Source organism: Pongo abelii, chromosome 9 (genome assembly GCF_028885655.2).
Source record: "Pongo abelii isolate AG06213 chromosome 9, NHGRI_mPonAbe1-v2.0_pri, whole genome shotgun sequence".
Lineage (NCBI taxonomy): Eukaryota > Metazoa > Chordata > Mammalia > Primates > Hominidae > Pongo > Pongo abelii.
The window spans coordinates 108,931,900-108,946,695 of NC_071994.2; the positions used below are offsets into that span (position 1 = coordinate 108,931,900).

The window sequence follows — 14,796 nt, forward strand, 5'->3', positions numbered from 1 at the left end:
ACATGAGTATTGGCATATTACAGTTACCAAATAAGAGCTATTATTGTGTCTTGTAGTGCTAGGTGAGAAAACATGACAAAATAAGGAATTCTATTTCAATTACACTTATATTTCCAATACACTCCTAATGGGATATAAAGAGATAACACCCACCCTGCTCCTCTTATTTGAAGACACTTTATTTAGATTGGTTTCAAAACTATTGACCTATTTTTGGCAATTTTTGGATTTATACTAAGGTTTTGATCATTAAAATAAATTAAACTTTGATAAAAAGCTGATTACAATGCTCAATAAAAGAAGATAAAGGTAAAAAAAAGAATTATTTAACACTAGCATTATTTTCTAATAAAGATAAAGTCACCTAATCAAGTAATTGTGCTTCTCTTTTTGTGAGTTAAAATAATGTTTTGTTTTAAATTAAAACCTGGAAATTCCATGTCTGCAAATTAAACGGTAACATCAGTCTTTTTCTACACAATGATGTAGCATGTGTGTTTTATTTCATTCTGTATAGAGTAATGGACTTTCTTCTGCTGGGGGGCTTGCAGAACCAGCCCACTAATTTATAGTTACATACAGTATACTCTCATGGATCCCAGGTAAATGCCTTACTGAAGAGTTCTGGTTCTGATCCTGCAGAATGATCTAAGGAAATTGTATCAAATTATATGTTTTAAAACAATTTGGCCAACATTTGAAAAGTTATTCCAGATAATATTACTATATTTGAAATTGCTCTTATTTCCTTTGATTAGTGGGTTAAAATCCCTGAGGACTTTTATTTATTTTTTAAGCAATAAATCTTTCTTTCCATAAATTGAACTAAAATGTTCTGCCATTATAAACTGTTGGACACAAGCTTTTTCTCATAGATGCTATTAAAATCTTCAACAACCAATTTACTACCAACAAAATTGGTTAGACTGGCTAAACAGATGCAGAAGAGCTGACACCCATTTGACTCTTAAAGGAGTCTCTAATCTGCCTGAGGTAGGATTGCTACCTCGCAAGTCAACTCAGCGAACTACTGGACTGAAGAAGATGCTGCCTCTCCCTTGGAGGCAGTATTAGTCACAGCATAGTGACTAATGACACCCTGAAACCTGACCACTCCGTGAAACTGACATGCAAGCTGCTGCTAACACAGCTTACTTTTTTGAGAATTTCTCTGGATCTTGCCACCCACTCACTTCTTCAACTTCCTCAGTGTCTTCATTGCCCTCCACCTGTTTAGATGGACAGGGCCCTCATCTCCCTCATCCATGCATGCACTGGCCCCCTATAGCTTTCCCTCTACTGCCAAGACTGAGTTCCCTTCCTGTCTGACATTATGAAAACATACATTATATGACAGTTTCTACTAACTCTGGAAAATGAGACAGGGTATTGTTGCTGAGTGCTCAAATTCCATGTACTGCTTTCCACTTTGTATGGAAGATGTTTATGTACCTGTCATCTTTCTGGCTATTGAGTAGGATACCTGCCTCCCTTGATGTAGTGTGAGCTGTTCATAGGCAGGGACCACATTTACTCTTCTTTGCATGTCTAAATCTCTGATATGCCTTCCATTATATTTACCGAAATAATGAGCACCAAGGAAATACTATTTTCTCAATTCTCATTTCTATTCTGACAGTGACTTCCTTTTTTTTTTTTACCTTTTTAGATCATGTAATCGCTATCTCATTTTATTTTGCTATAAGATGGAAAAACGTTACTCTTCCTTACAAAACACACATTTCTGTGTGATGCTTTATCAAAATCTTATATAAGCACAACCAATAATTTCTGAGAATTAATGGATTAATGGTTAAAAACAAGAACCCCAGCCCAAGAGGTGGAGCTTGCAGTGAGCCGAGATTGCACCACTGCACTCCAGCCTGGGCGACAGAGTGAGACTCCATCTCAAAAAAATAAAAAATAAAAAAAAAAGAACCCCAAATTACACACCTAATTCTAGTTCTAGTTCATTTATAGTGGCTGATACTTAATTCTTATAATCAGCTTCTCTAGTTAATTCTCTAATTAATTATAATTAGCTTTGTTATTATATTATAAAGAAATGTTTCCAAAGTACATTGTTAACCATAATAATCTTTTTCTATTATTTTATTAATTTTGTTCTTTTACAAAATTGCATTTATAGGTAAGGGAAAAGTAGGCTTAAGCCTACCTTATCTAAACTTTCTGCAAATGCTGAACTGGCTAAGTCTGCAACACCTAGATCCTTCTAGATTGTTTATGTTACTATTACCAAAATGAAGTTATATTGTCTTATAAGTTTATATAAATCAAAATTATTTTAAAACAATTTGACTAATATTTGACAAGTTATAACAGATAATATTACTATATTTCAAACGATTCTGATTTCCTTTGACTACTAGGTTAAAATCCATGAGGACTTTTACTCATTTTTTTAGGCCATACATTTTTCTTCTTATAAAGTAAACCAAATTTTTGGTCATTATAAACCACTGGACACTTGGACACAAGCATTTTCTCACTGATGCTATATAAAATCTTCAATAACCAATTTCTACCCACAATAAAGCAGGTAATATTGTCACCAAAACACATTTATTCTTCTGTACTGGATACATCTACATGATTTTCATTTAGAATTCTGAAACCGTCCCTCAAATTTGACAGCATAACTCATGGGAACTTTATAATATGGCAGGGGAACACGAAGTAACTTATTTTAACAGAAATGTCCAAATATATCTGCAGTATGTGTGTGAGGCATTTTAGAAGGCATCCTGTTGTGCTGTATAATATTGGTGGCACAGTGCCATGCTGTCATAGACTTAAAAGGCTTCAGCAATGCAGTTTCTATACCATAAGACTCTCCAAAACTGCTTCAGAGGCTCTCAAACAATTTCAGAATTCCCTCTTTAACTTTTATTAAACTTAAAATAGTACAAACATCTCACTGACTCAAAATATGGTGAAAAATAATGCATTTCTTAGAAAGCTTACAGTCTCCTAAAGAAAGTGGAATCTGAACTGCTTCTCCATTTTAGTGTTTATACGGTTTCAGAAATCGTCTCTTTTCATCTATTATTAACCAAAAGGTTTTGACCTTTCTTTACTTTGTAACTTTTTCATAGTCAACTGCCCTAAATCCTCAAAAACTATGCTCTTACCTTCCATGACTTAGGGAAAGCTCTAAAAACAAACAAACAAATTAGCCTGTATAGAAATGGCTCCTTATTTATTTAAAAGCCCTACAAATTTGAATTTTCTTTCAGTCTTCTTTAAGCATTTGGTTTGCTCCATGGCAAAATTCAGATGATTAGCACTCCTCTATATATCTTAATGGCTTCTCTTTCACCCTTGTTTCTCTCTGAAATGTTTCATCACTGAAAAAGTCACATAAGTCAACATTCAAACACCTGAACTGAAGATAACGTACAAAGTGGGTTCTTCAAAAAAAAAAAAAAATTCTTAAATCTTAAAAAAATTATTTTCACTTTTGTTTCTACATCTAATGTCCTCAACACTTTTTCTTAAATGTTTAGTTTTGACATTTGATAACAAAATTAAGACACAAGCGCTGTTCTTTGTGTGACCTTGTGGGCAGAAGGGGCCAGTTCAGCCCGTGGATGATTGGCACTCCTTCACAGCAGGACTGTGGGCCTGGAGTCCAATGCCCAGCTTTCTTACTGATCCACCTCCCAGAATTGGCAGGGGAGAAAATCAGGATAGTGTGGAACGTTTTCTGGGAAGCTGGTTTTTTTTAATTTGAAAAACAGTTTTTTATTCTAAAATTATGTCTTTCCTACTTTTCTAGAATTCAAGTGTTTCCTTTTATAAATTATGCAGATTTAGATGGTGGTTATAGGTTTTGTACATTTTCTTGTCATCCTGACTTGTTAAAATAAAGACTTGGCAAGTCCAAATGGGTGCCTCCATTTTCATTGTTGCTGTTGATCCAAAGACCGTGCAGCCCTTAAGTCCAAAGTCACACTGAGATCTCACTCCAGTTCGGATATGCAGTCTTCTGATTTAAACAGGTTATCTTATTCTCCCCATGAGAAGCTAGAGATATCATAAGAGAGACTCTTACTTCTGTACTGTGAATGTCACAGCTAATAGGAACACAAACAACTGTCTTTCTCTCATTGAATTAATATTTACTGAGTACCTACTATGTACTAAGCATTGGGGGCATAAGTGGGGTGTTTTTTAATTTTTTAAATTTACTTTTTCACATCAAGTCCCAGGGAAGAGCTCATTGAGAAGTTACCATTTGAGTGCAACATGAAAGGGGTGAGGGGAACATCTGGTTTTCTGGGGAAAACCATTCAAGATAGAGGAAAAAGCATGTGCAATGCCCTAAGGAGAGAGTATACCTTCTCTGACTGATGAATGGCAATGAAACCTGTTTGACCAGAATAGAGTGAGCAAGGAGCCAAGGACAGGCGAAGGGTGTCCAAGAAGTAGAGGAAGAATGACATTGTAAGGACTCTTTCCTTTGCCCTGAGGGACATGGAAAGCTATTGGAGGATTTTGAGTAGAGGTGTACCAGGATATGACTTTAAATTAAACAGGATTAGTGTGACCGCTATGATAAGGACAGGCTGAGAGGGATCTCGGGCCAAAACAAGAAGAGACCTTAAGAAACTACCGCAGTAACTGAGGTGAGAGATGATGGGACTTGTACTAGGACAACAGCAGCGAAGCTATTGAGAAGTTTCCATGTATATGTTGAAGGTAGAACCAAAGGGGTTTACTGACAAGATCAATTGGTACTTTCCTGGCACACGTTGATACTGAACCACTTTTCACATTGCCCAACCACCTAATACTTTGACTATCAGTTTGTTTAAGCAGATCATGAGATAATCATATCATGAGTCTCAGCCCACACACTCTTAATCTTTTTAAAAGGTGCGGCCGCCACTGATTTTAAAGGAGAAATGAAAGAGTGAAAGCAATACGATACAATAAAGATATCTCTTTCCCTGAAACACACAGGAAAGTGGAGTTTCAGGTCTGCTGAGGCTGAGATCAACAAATTGGTGAAGGACTCAAGAATTCTTACTGCATATCTGTTCCTGGAAGAATATGATGCTAAGAGAAAACCAAATTTTTGAATGACCTGTAAGTGCCCTGTTAAAGGATTTATTTTAATAGAAACTCAGAAACTTATTTTGCTCTTTTTTTCCTTTGCTCTATTCTGCAAATGGCTCAAATCTTCTTGAAGACTGTTGACTTCCTCTTAACTTTTCTCTGTCCAGAATTCCCCAAGGACAAGGACGGTGTCCTCAGAGCCATGAAAGCAGTTTTGTTTTTGGGGTTTTTCATTTGTTTGTTTTTAAGATCCTAGCTCTTCCAAGCGCTCTGCCTTAGGCAAACCACTCTGGCTCATCCTTTGTGTTCACATCAGGAGTTTGATTAAATTGTCACTATGATTCCTCCCAGCTGAAAAATGCTTTGATTCAACATGGATTAGAATTGGCAGTGGAATTTGCTTGCCTAATAGGGTCACTTGATCTTCAAATCTACAACTTTATGTTGTTTTATAAAGGATACTACTGGGTTTATTTAACAGTTTTAAATTGGTTTGAAACATATAATATGCAATAAATAATAACATTCAATATATAACTTATTAAAGCCTATCTTTGAATACTCTCATATACCTAAAAATTAATTTGGCTTTTCAGGAATAAAATCCAATGGATACATTCTGTCAAACCAACTGTATCACCTGTTTCAGTCTTCCAAAACCAGGAAAGTCTTGATTGCTCTCCATGGGAATTTCAGTGCAATTCCAATAATCTTGGTTTCAACATCTCGCAAACACTGGAGATCTAGAATCCTTTGCTCTCAAACACTTGATTCCAGTTCCTGGCCCTCAGTTCTAGCTACCTCAGAGAATTTCTAGTAGTTTCATAGGTTTCTGAAATAAAATGGAAGTGCTGGGACGATTGTATGTGACTCCTCAGAAGCACAGATACTGACCTTTGGCCAGATAAGGATGAGAAAAATGATACTAGAGACTCAAGAACTGCCTGGATACTTAAGACATCTTCATGGATAACATCTTTGGACTTTATGTGACCTCTTCCATTGGTTGCTTTTTTTCTGTCAATGCTTTTTGCCAGCTCTCAGTTACAAAAAGAAGAGGAATTTGAAGATTATGAACTGCTTGATGGCAGTGTCTTATTTATCTCTGTTCTCTAAGACATAGCCTGGTAACTGGCTCCTGCATCTTGGGTTACCTACATAGTCCTGGTTTGTACCTGATATCCTAGTGTAATCTTAACAGTGCCCAATGCCCCCTTTCACTCTTGAAAGTGTCTTGGTATCTATGATAAATTGTACAGTCACCCTACTTATAATAAGCAATCAAAGTTAAACATCGTTGAGCTAAAAATTTAATGAAATGGATATAACCTCCCCTTCCAATTTCTATAAAGTGACCAACCCAATATGAGTGAGTTTGTGATACAAGTCACCTTCAGACATACTTGAAAAGATTTCAGATTATTCTGTGGACAAATAGTCTATTATTAAATATGCCAAATGGTTTTCTTTTCTACTCCACTCTGACCTCATCATGTTTCAAGAACCTCTTCAAATGGAATATTGAGACATAGTAAATTATGAATTCTAGTGAGAGCTATATTTTACAGCTGTATATTCCAGACCCTAAATGCCCTTGCAGGGAATAAAATGAAAATTAATGAACTGAAGAGCAATTGTAAAACAGGACCTTTGCATTAAGAACAAACTCTTCAGTAACAGCTTTTAATAAGGTAACTATCCATCCACAGCATAATGTAGTCTTTGTACATTTTTAGGACTTATGTCACTGGGAAAATATGCTAAGAATTATTTCTCCAAAGATCCTAAAAGTTTCAGGTAGTGGTTCCTTTATCTAGAATTTTTTATTACCATCATTAATGCTATCCAGACTTTATTACTGCTGCTGCTGCTACCATTACTGCTACTATTACTATTAGTACTACTATCACTACTGCTACTACTATTGCACACACACAAACACACTTATTATTCAGTGCATCTATATACAGAAACCTGTGTTTCTCTATGCAGGCTTCTGCAGTTTATAGAAGACAGTAAACAGGAGCAGTATGGCACAGCGGGAATGTAGGTGATTAAGTAAGACTGCCTAGGCACGTGTTCAGGCTCTGCTTAGTAGTTGCGGGACCTTGGTCAATGTTCTGGTAATCTATTGCTGTATAACAATTTACTTCCACATTTAGTGACTTTAAACAACGACCATCATTTTATTATTACCTCACATGGTTTTGCAGGTGAGTGGGCTTAGCTACTTGATTCTCACTCAGGTGTGTCTCATGAAATTTCAGCCAGATGGTCACTGGGGTTGACTGATCTCAAAGACTCATTCATGTGTCTGGTGGTTGGTCATGGCTGTCAGTTGGAACTTCATCTAGGGTTATCAGTTGTTAACACTTACATGTATTCTTTGCTGTGGCTGCTTGGGCTTCCTTACATCATGGTATTTGGTTCCAAAAGCAATCACGCCTAGGGGACCAGGCAGAATCTATTGGCCATTATGATCTAGCCTTGGAAGTCACATAGTAGCATCACTTCCTCAGCAGTCGCTAGCCTGCCTGGAGACAAGGAGAGGGAACCTTGACCCCTGCAGTTCAGTGGGAGGAGGATCAATGTTACATGGTAAGAAGAGCATGTAGGAAGATAGATTTTGTTGTAACCATCTTGGAAAACACAATCTGCCCCTAGATTTGCGAATCCTGTTTCTTCATCTGAAAAAAGTATGGATAAAAATACCTATCCCAGGCCAGGTGCGGTGGCTCACGCCTATAAGTCCCAGCACTTTGGGAGACCGAGGCAGGCAGATCACGAGGTCAGGAGATCGAGACCATCCCGGCTAATACGGTGAAACGCCATCTCTACTAAAAATACAAAAAATTAGCCAGGCGTGGTGGGGGGCGCCTGTGGTCCCAGCTAGTTGGGAGGCTGAGGCAGGAGAATGACGTGAACCCGGGAGGCGGAGCTTGCAGTGAGCCTAGATCACGCCACTGCATTCTAGCCTGGGCGACAGAGTGAGACTCTGTCTCAAAAAAAAAAAAAAACAAACCAAAAAACAAAACTATCCCATAGAGTTGTTTTGAGGAAATAAGAAGTGTGAAGCCCTTAACAGAGTACAGAGTAAACACTCGGTAAATGTTTACTATGGTTCATGTAGTTCGTTCTTAGAGAAACAAAGTGTTTTTATTTGTCAAAGCAAAGAAGAAAAATAATTGATCAATAAATATTTATGGTGTGTTTATCTATACAATTAATAATAAGAAAAATTTCCTGACCTAACAATATTTAAGTATTTTGGAAATCTGCATATACCATTTCTTGTGGTATATATAGTATTTCTGTGTCAATAATTCTAAAAATTAGAAAACTAGTATTTGGAATTTGGAAAGCAAAATTCATTTTCAAATTACTGATCATTTAAAATTTTATTGCATATAAATTGTTTTGACAATACCTGTAGTTAATTTGGAAGAAGTGAGGAGGAAGAGGTATTGATTAAAATGACTTCAGAAAATATTTACATACATATTCATTTCTTAACTCCTTGCAAAATGGAGCTGAGATGGCTTAATATACCATGAATGCATATATACATAATATATTCTGTACTGAACATATATGTAATTACATATATGTAATTCACACATATATGACTATTACACACATAAATATGTACAAATTATTTTAAAAGAAATAGAAGCCAAAGCCATGAAAAACAAGGAAAAAACAACTTGCAAAAACAAGGGCTAATACAACAATGATAACTGAATATGATATTTGCTCTGAACTGCTTGGTAATCGGTGAGGAAAACAGAAAATTGTTGATGTGTAATTCCTATTACCACAAAAAATATTTAGTATACCAACTCTCCAAGAAGGATCATCCTAATGATGAAGTCATAAAGAAAAGTTAAATGTGAGACCTTTTTTGGAGAACATTGGTAAAAAATATTTTCTTTAAAGAGCTTTACAAGAAACACAGAAACTGTCTAAATACTGTATCTTATTGCAAAGAGCCTCAATAAAAGTTGAAAAAGTAACATTACAGTATACCTTGTAACCCAATTCTGCAGATGAGGATGAGCTGGTGCCATCCAATAACCCATTAGGGCAATGGTCCCTAACCTTTTTGGCCTAGGGACTGGTTTCCTGGAAGACAATTTTTCCACGGGGATGCAGGGGGATGAAACTGTTCCACCTCAGAACATCAGGATCTTAGATTCTCGTGAAGAGCACACAACCTAGATCCCTTGCACGTGCAGTTCACAATAGGGTTCATGCTCCTATGAGCATCTAATGCCACCTCTGTCCTGACAGGAGGTGGAGCTCAGGCAGTAACGCTCCCTTGCCCACTGCTCACATCTTGCTGTGTAGCCAAGTTGCTAACAGGCCAGGGACCGGTAGGGGTCTGCAGATCACCGGTTGGGGACCTCTGCATTAGGGTACAAGCCATAGTGTAAAATATATCAGCAACTTAAGGGGAAACATATTCCGTAACAAATCTCTTTATCTCTAGCATTTGATACAAGGATAGCGTGTAATTCAAGAATACATTTAATGAGAGTCTAAAATACTGCATTTTTTTTGTTACTCACTGAATCAACATCCATATGTTTTAAGAGCCAGATGGTGAAGTGGCAGGATAAGACATTTTATTTTGAATGCTGAAAAATTTACAGAAAAGGTAATCCCACCTCCCTATGGAAAGTTATTTTTAGATAAAGCTAGAATTTCCCCAAAAAGCAACTTTGGATCTGTCAGGTAGAACATTTATATAATTGCTTGATTGTGACCTTAAAGTTCCAAACCATAATGGAGAAATATTAGATTTGGAAAACTTTAATTACTGGTGTTGAAATTAACCCATTCAAACCACTGAAAATCCCTGTAGATGGCCCTATAGAATATTTGGTTCTGGACTTTGTAACTATCTGGTGAGCCTGCCAGAATAGGTGGCTGGAAAATATACTCCATGAAATTTAATTAGTAGACTTGCTGAGCAGAATTTTGTGGAATTAACCAATTTAATTTTGGATAATGTCTTCCAAAAATGATAATTTTGACATCTTTCATGTTAAGTAAGCCATTATTTGTGGTAGCAATTGGATGGCAAAAGCCTTTGCTTTTCAGGCCACGTCTAGTTGATTAAAATGATTTCATTAGCATAATGGAGAACATTTGCTTATTATTTGTTAAAAAACAGGCTTTGTCTAAATGTAAAAGAAGTCAAGATCACTAAGGTACAACTAAAATATGAGAAGGGACAGCAGGCAGCACTTTTTTGTACTCTTTGAAATTGTAAACTCTTGTGTTAGAGCTTTCTTAATATTAAAAAAAATTAATTGAAAAAGATTGTAAATATTCAACATGTAAAACGTGATGATTTAGAATAAATGTACCTTCCTAATTTTGGGCACAACATTAAAATATAGTTTATTTTAAAGTGGTCATTTTAGAAGATGTAAGGTTAGAACAAACACTTTTTCTGTCCCCAGAATGTAATGAAAGCATAGTGAAAGTTACAAACTGTCTCATGCAATTACTGGAATTTACTTTAAAGTGGGAAAATAATAGGATGGGTAGAAAATTAATACCTATGCATTTCTTCTACCAACCATATACTGCTTTGAGCTCAAAGCTACGTCAGTTAGTTGCTATCCTGGTGGGAAACTAATGGTGCACTCTAACCGGGTCATCAAGAAGTGCTTAATAATGGAACTGCTTCTAAAAAGGTGTGGGCAAGCTTTACGGACACCAACAAGAAAAAAGATGGTGCCCCATCTCAGAGGTAGCAAGAACAGGGAGTCTACCACCATGAGTCTGAATAGGCAAGGAAGGTGAAGATGTGGTTGTGTGGAGAGTGTAGCTGTATGGAGAATGCTGAATGGCAGAGACTAGGGCCTTTATTTAGGGATTCAGTCACCCCGACGTCGACCTGGCAGGAAAGGAATCATGTAAAGAATACCTGACTTCCTTGGGAGGCCAAGGCAGGTGGATCACCCGAGGTCAGGAGTTCGAGACCACCCTGGCCAACATGGTGAAAATCCGTCTCTACTAAAAATCCAGAAATATTAGCTGGGCAGGTGCCTGTCATCTCAGCAACTCAGAAGGCTGAGATAGGAGAATCACTTGAACCTGGGAGTTGGAGGTTGCAGTGAGCCCAGATCACGCCACTGCATTCCAGCCTAGGAGACAGAGTGCTAGACTCCATCTCAGAAAAAAAAGAAAAACAAAAGAATACCTGAATTCCCTCTTCTCACTTTGATATGTTGCACGTGATTCCTTTTAATCAACTCAACTGGAAGCCAAAGCACACAGCTGCAGACCATACTGGTCAGCCTCTTCTAACACCAATACAGAGCAAGGTCAGGCAAAATAAAAATGGATGTGGATCTGGATGGACAGTATCCAGCTCAGTTCTGAAGGAGACACCTAGTGTAACCTCTGAGTGGCAATGACCAGCATAATAATAAATCTACAGATCTAGAATATATACAAGTTTGCCTTTTGTAAAATGGATAGCTAATTGAGGCATCAATTGGAGTGGTCAATTTGGCAATGATGCTGAACTACCTATTTAAACAGATTAGCAGCAGCAGCACAGCCAAAGTAGTTTTCACTGTCAGGTGATGGATCAAATGAGGCAGGACCAGTGCAGAAGCCTCAGATAAGGAGAGTGCTAAGCTATATAAGCTTGGCAGCAGCTCTCCTAGGACTATTAAGCCAGTATAAATAGAATTTCATACAACAGTGGTTATCCTTTTCTTTCTGCAACCTTAACTACCAAACATATATCATAGGCATTAATATCTCAAACTTTACAGTCATAATTAGCTCTAAAAAAAAAACCCTAGGATTCTTTACTGGAATTTGTTGTTCTCGGGTTTTTTAAGCCAAATTTATTAAAAGGATTTGAACTAACAAATTACTTAATGTATTTTCTGTGTTCTGTCACACTGCAACTAAACTTGCCAGTTTTAGAGGTATGATACCAGTGTTTGCCCAAATATGTATAACAATTTAATTCACCAGCACAATTCATTTGATTGTGCCTATCAGTTTCATGAAAGTAAACTTTGAAAACCTTACTGAGTTTCTACCAAAATGTTGGTGGTACATGGTACCATTGTGAAAAAAAGCAAAGCAAAACTGACTAATTGCCACATTGTAAAAATTTGATGAAAAATAAATAACTTGATCTGACTTCTCCTCTTGATAATACAAACTTGGTTCCAATTTGTTACAGTTATATAAGTTATTGTAGACTTTTTTTGCATTCATTATAATTCTCAGGCAAATTTATTCTAATTAAAATATAAGTACTTTTTGGCTTTACCATCTTAATACCTATTCGGAAAACTTGCCTACATTTATTCCTGCATCAATAAAAGTTATTCTATACCATAACTCAAACTTAATTTGTGAAATAGTCCTATAGGGTTTTGTGACTGTTTCTAGAAGGGGAGAACTTGGGCAAGCATATAGATAGATCTAAGTAGTAACTCAAAAGCTTTTTGACTAAAGTTGACCTAATTCTATGGTTTAATGTTTGATGTCCTTACAGAGAGAAGGCAGTTGATAGTGTGTCCTGAGCAGTGCCGGGACAACAACATTAACCAAACTGGACCACAGGGCAGCACTCACAGGGTATTCTGAAGAAAGAAACTGTGTTCATTATTGTAATCTTTGCAATGGTTGTAATGTTCGGGCTAGAGCTACCAGAGACATTTGGGGAGGGGAGAATTGGGAGAAGTGGGCTTTACCTCCCTGTGAACTTAGAGTTAAAGCAGCAAGCATATGCTCAATGTAAAGAGCAGAAGCCACCACACTTCTTGGAAATATCACTGTATCCAGCAGTGCTTCGTGGTCAGGGATATGTCTGGGTCAAAAATGAATCCTTAATAGGGGAATAAAATTAACCCAAACTGAATGGAATTAAGTTTTCATTGTATTATAGGCCATATCATGGAGGAGAATAAAAAGCAGACTCTAATATCAGACAGAATGAGGCTTTACCAATTAATAGCTACATGCTCTTGGCCAAGAACTTAACTTCTGTATCATCAGTTTCCTTTATATAAAATGAAGATAATAAAACTAACACCATGCCAATAAAGCACTTAATACAATATTGAAGGTCATGGATTTGTCAGGCCTTCAATAATTGTTATTACTATTACCTTTATTATTATTAGGCTTGATCAAATGGGAAGGGATATATAAAAAGGGCAGAATTTTTACCCTTGTCATTTAATTCAACCGAATTCCCTCTTGTTGAGCTTATTCTTTCCTTTGTGTGAAAAAAATAGGGAAATCAAAATGAATAAAAACTAGTCTCATACTTAAAGGGAACTAGACAGGTAAACTAGCAATTACAGTTATAATTTCACATCCCTGAGTTTAGTGACAGGCACGCTGTATACTTAGTACTTTCCAAAGTAGCACATAGGACTTATTTAATAAATGATTTAATTAATTCAGAGTAGCATGAGCTGTAATTACTGTACAAACAGCTAGGGAAATGTAAAGAAAAAAGACAACAACCCCACATGGATGAGGCCAGAGAAGGCTTCTGAAATGGTCTGAAGCTGAAGCTGAGACTTAAAGAAAGATTAGAAATTGCCAGTGAGTGTAGGGCATACAGACTCTCTTAGTGCAGGGAATAGCCATTGCATTCCATTAAAGGCAAGAGAGAATCTGGTTTATTCAGAGAACCACCAATCTTCAGTATGAGTTGAGTGACGCATACCTAAGAGACACAGTGAAAGATTGGTTTGGGAAGATAAACATCCATCCCTACTGTCGCCACTCCTGGTCATTTCTATTCCTCCTTTCCCTTATTTTCCTTCATAGCACTTACTACCTCTTGTCCTTCTATTATAAATGTATTTGTGTATTGCTTCTTGTCTGCCTCAGCCACTGGAATGTAAGCTTCATGAAGGAAGGCACATCCTACTGTTCCATTTCTATATCGGCAGCCTCTGGATCAGTGGCCTGAAATGTAGGAAATGCTCAACAATATTCATTGAGTGAAAAGTGAAAGAAGAAATAAATAGAGAACTGCTCATGAAATGTCTTAAATGTAATATTTAGGAAGAAATGTCAGGATTGGTGTGGGATGAGGGTGAAGCTGAGTAATGAGTCTGAGAGAATCTCTTAGGTTTCTGACTAAAGTGACTAAGTGAATGCCTTATGACCAAATATAGAATTCAAGAAAAAGAGCTAGGTTTTTGTTTTTCATTTGGAGGGAGTGTGGGATGTTGAGTTATACATTATGACTCTCCCAAAGTTGTAGAGATAAATTTCTTTACCTATGAAGAATCCGCAATCTACTTCCCTCAGATGAACAGCAGCCTTATAAGTTACTCCACCATGTGGAATGAAGCTGATTTTTATTTACAGCTATAGAAAAGATTATCATGACTAATAAAATCCTACATTAATCTTCTTCATTACATAGAAAGTCAAAGGTGGAAGATTAAGAAATTTAAATAACCTGCCTCAGAACCACAGAGTTGAAATGAGAAACAGAACGTTTGCAGTTAAAAGTAACAGAGGCTACCACTGACCCCATCATTTGTCACCTAGCATGCTGTTCAATAAATCACTCTGTATTTAGATAATCACCTCAGTGTCATTTCTCCACTAAAGAAATTTAATAGTGAGCAATCAAATGTATTCACTCTCAGTCCCTGACATGAGTTTACAATTACTTCCTAGAACTGAGCTAGTCTCAGTAGG

The 14,796-nt window shown here is 36.8% G+C and overlaps 1 protein-coding gene and 1 long non-coding RNA gene across 8 annotated transcripts in view; one reads left to right on the forward strand and one right to left on the reverse strand.

Moving 5' to 3' along the window:
* Window positions 1-8,014, reverse strand: part of LOC129048755 (uncharacterized) — a 35,231-nt gene extending 27,217 nt beyond the window's left edge. Inside the window, exon 1 of one of the 2 annotated variants that reach the window (XR_008511347.2) lies at window positions 7,460-8,011. This is a non-coding gene — a long non-coding RNA (uncharacterized LOC129048755). Of the gene's footprint in view, window positions 1-7,278 lie in introns of both variants that reach the window. The other variant, XR_008511348.2, reaches the window with a different exon arrangement.
* GRIA4 (glutamate ionotropic receptor AMPA type subunit 4) overlaps window positions 1-14,796 on the forward strand; it is a 382,353-nt gene that overhangs the window by 231,831 nt on the left and 135,726 nt on the right.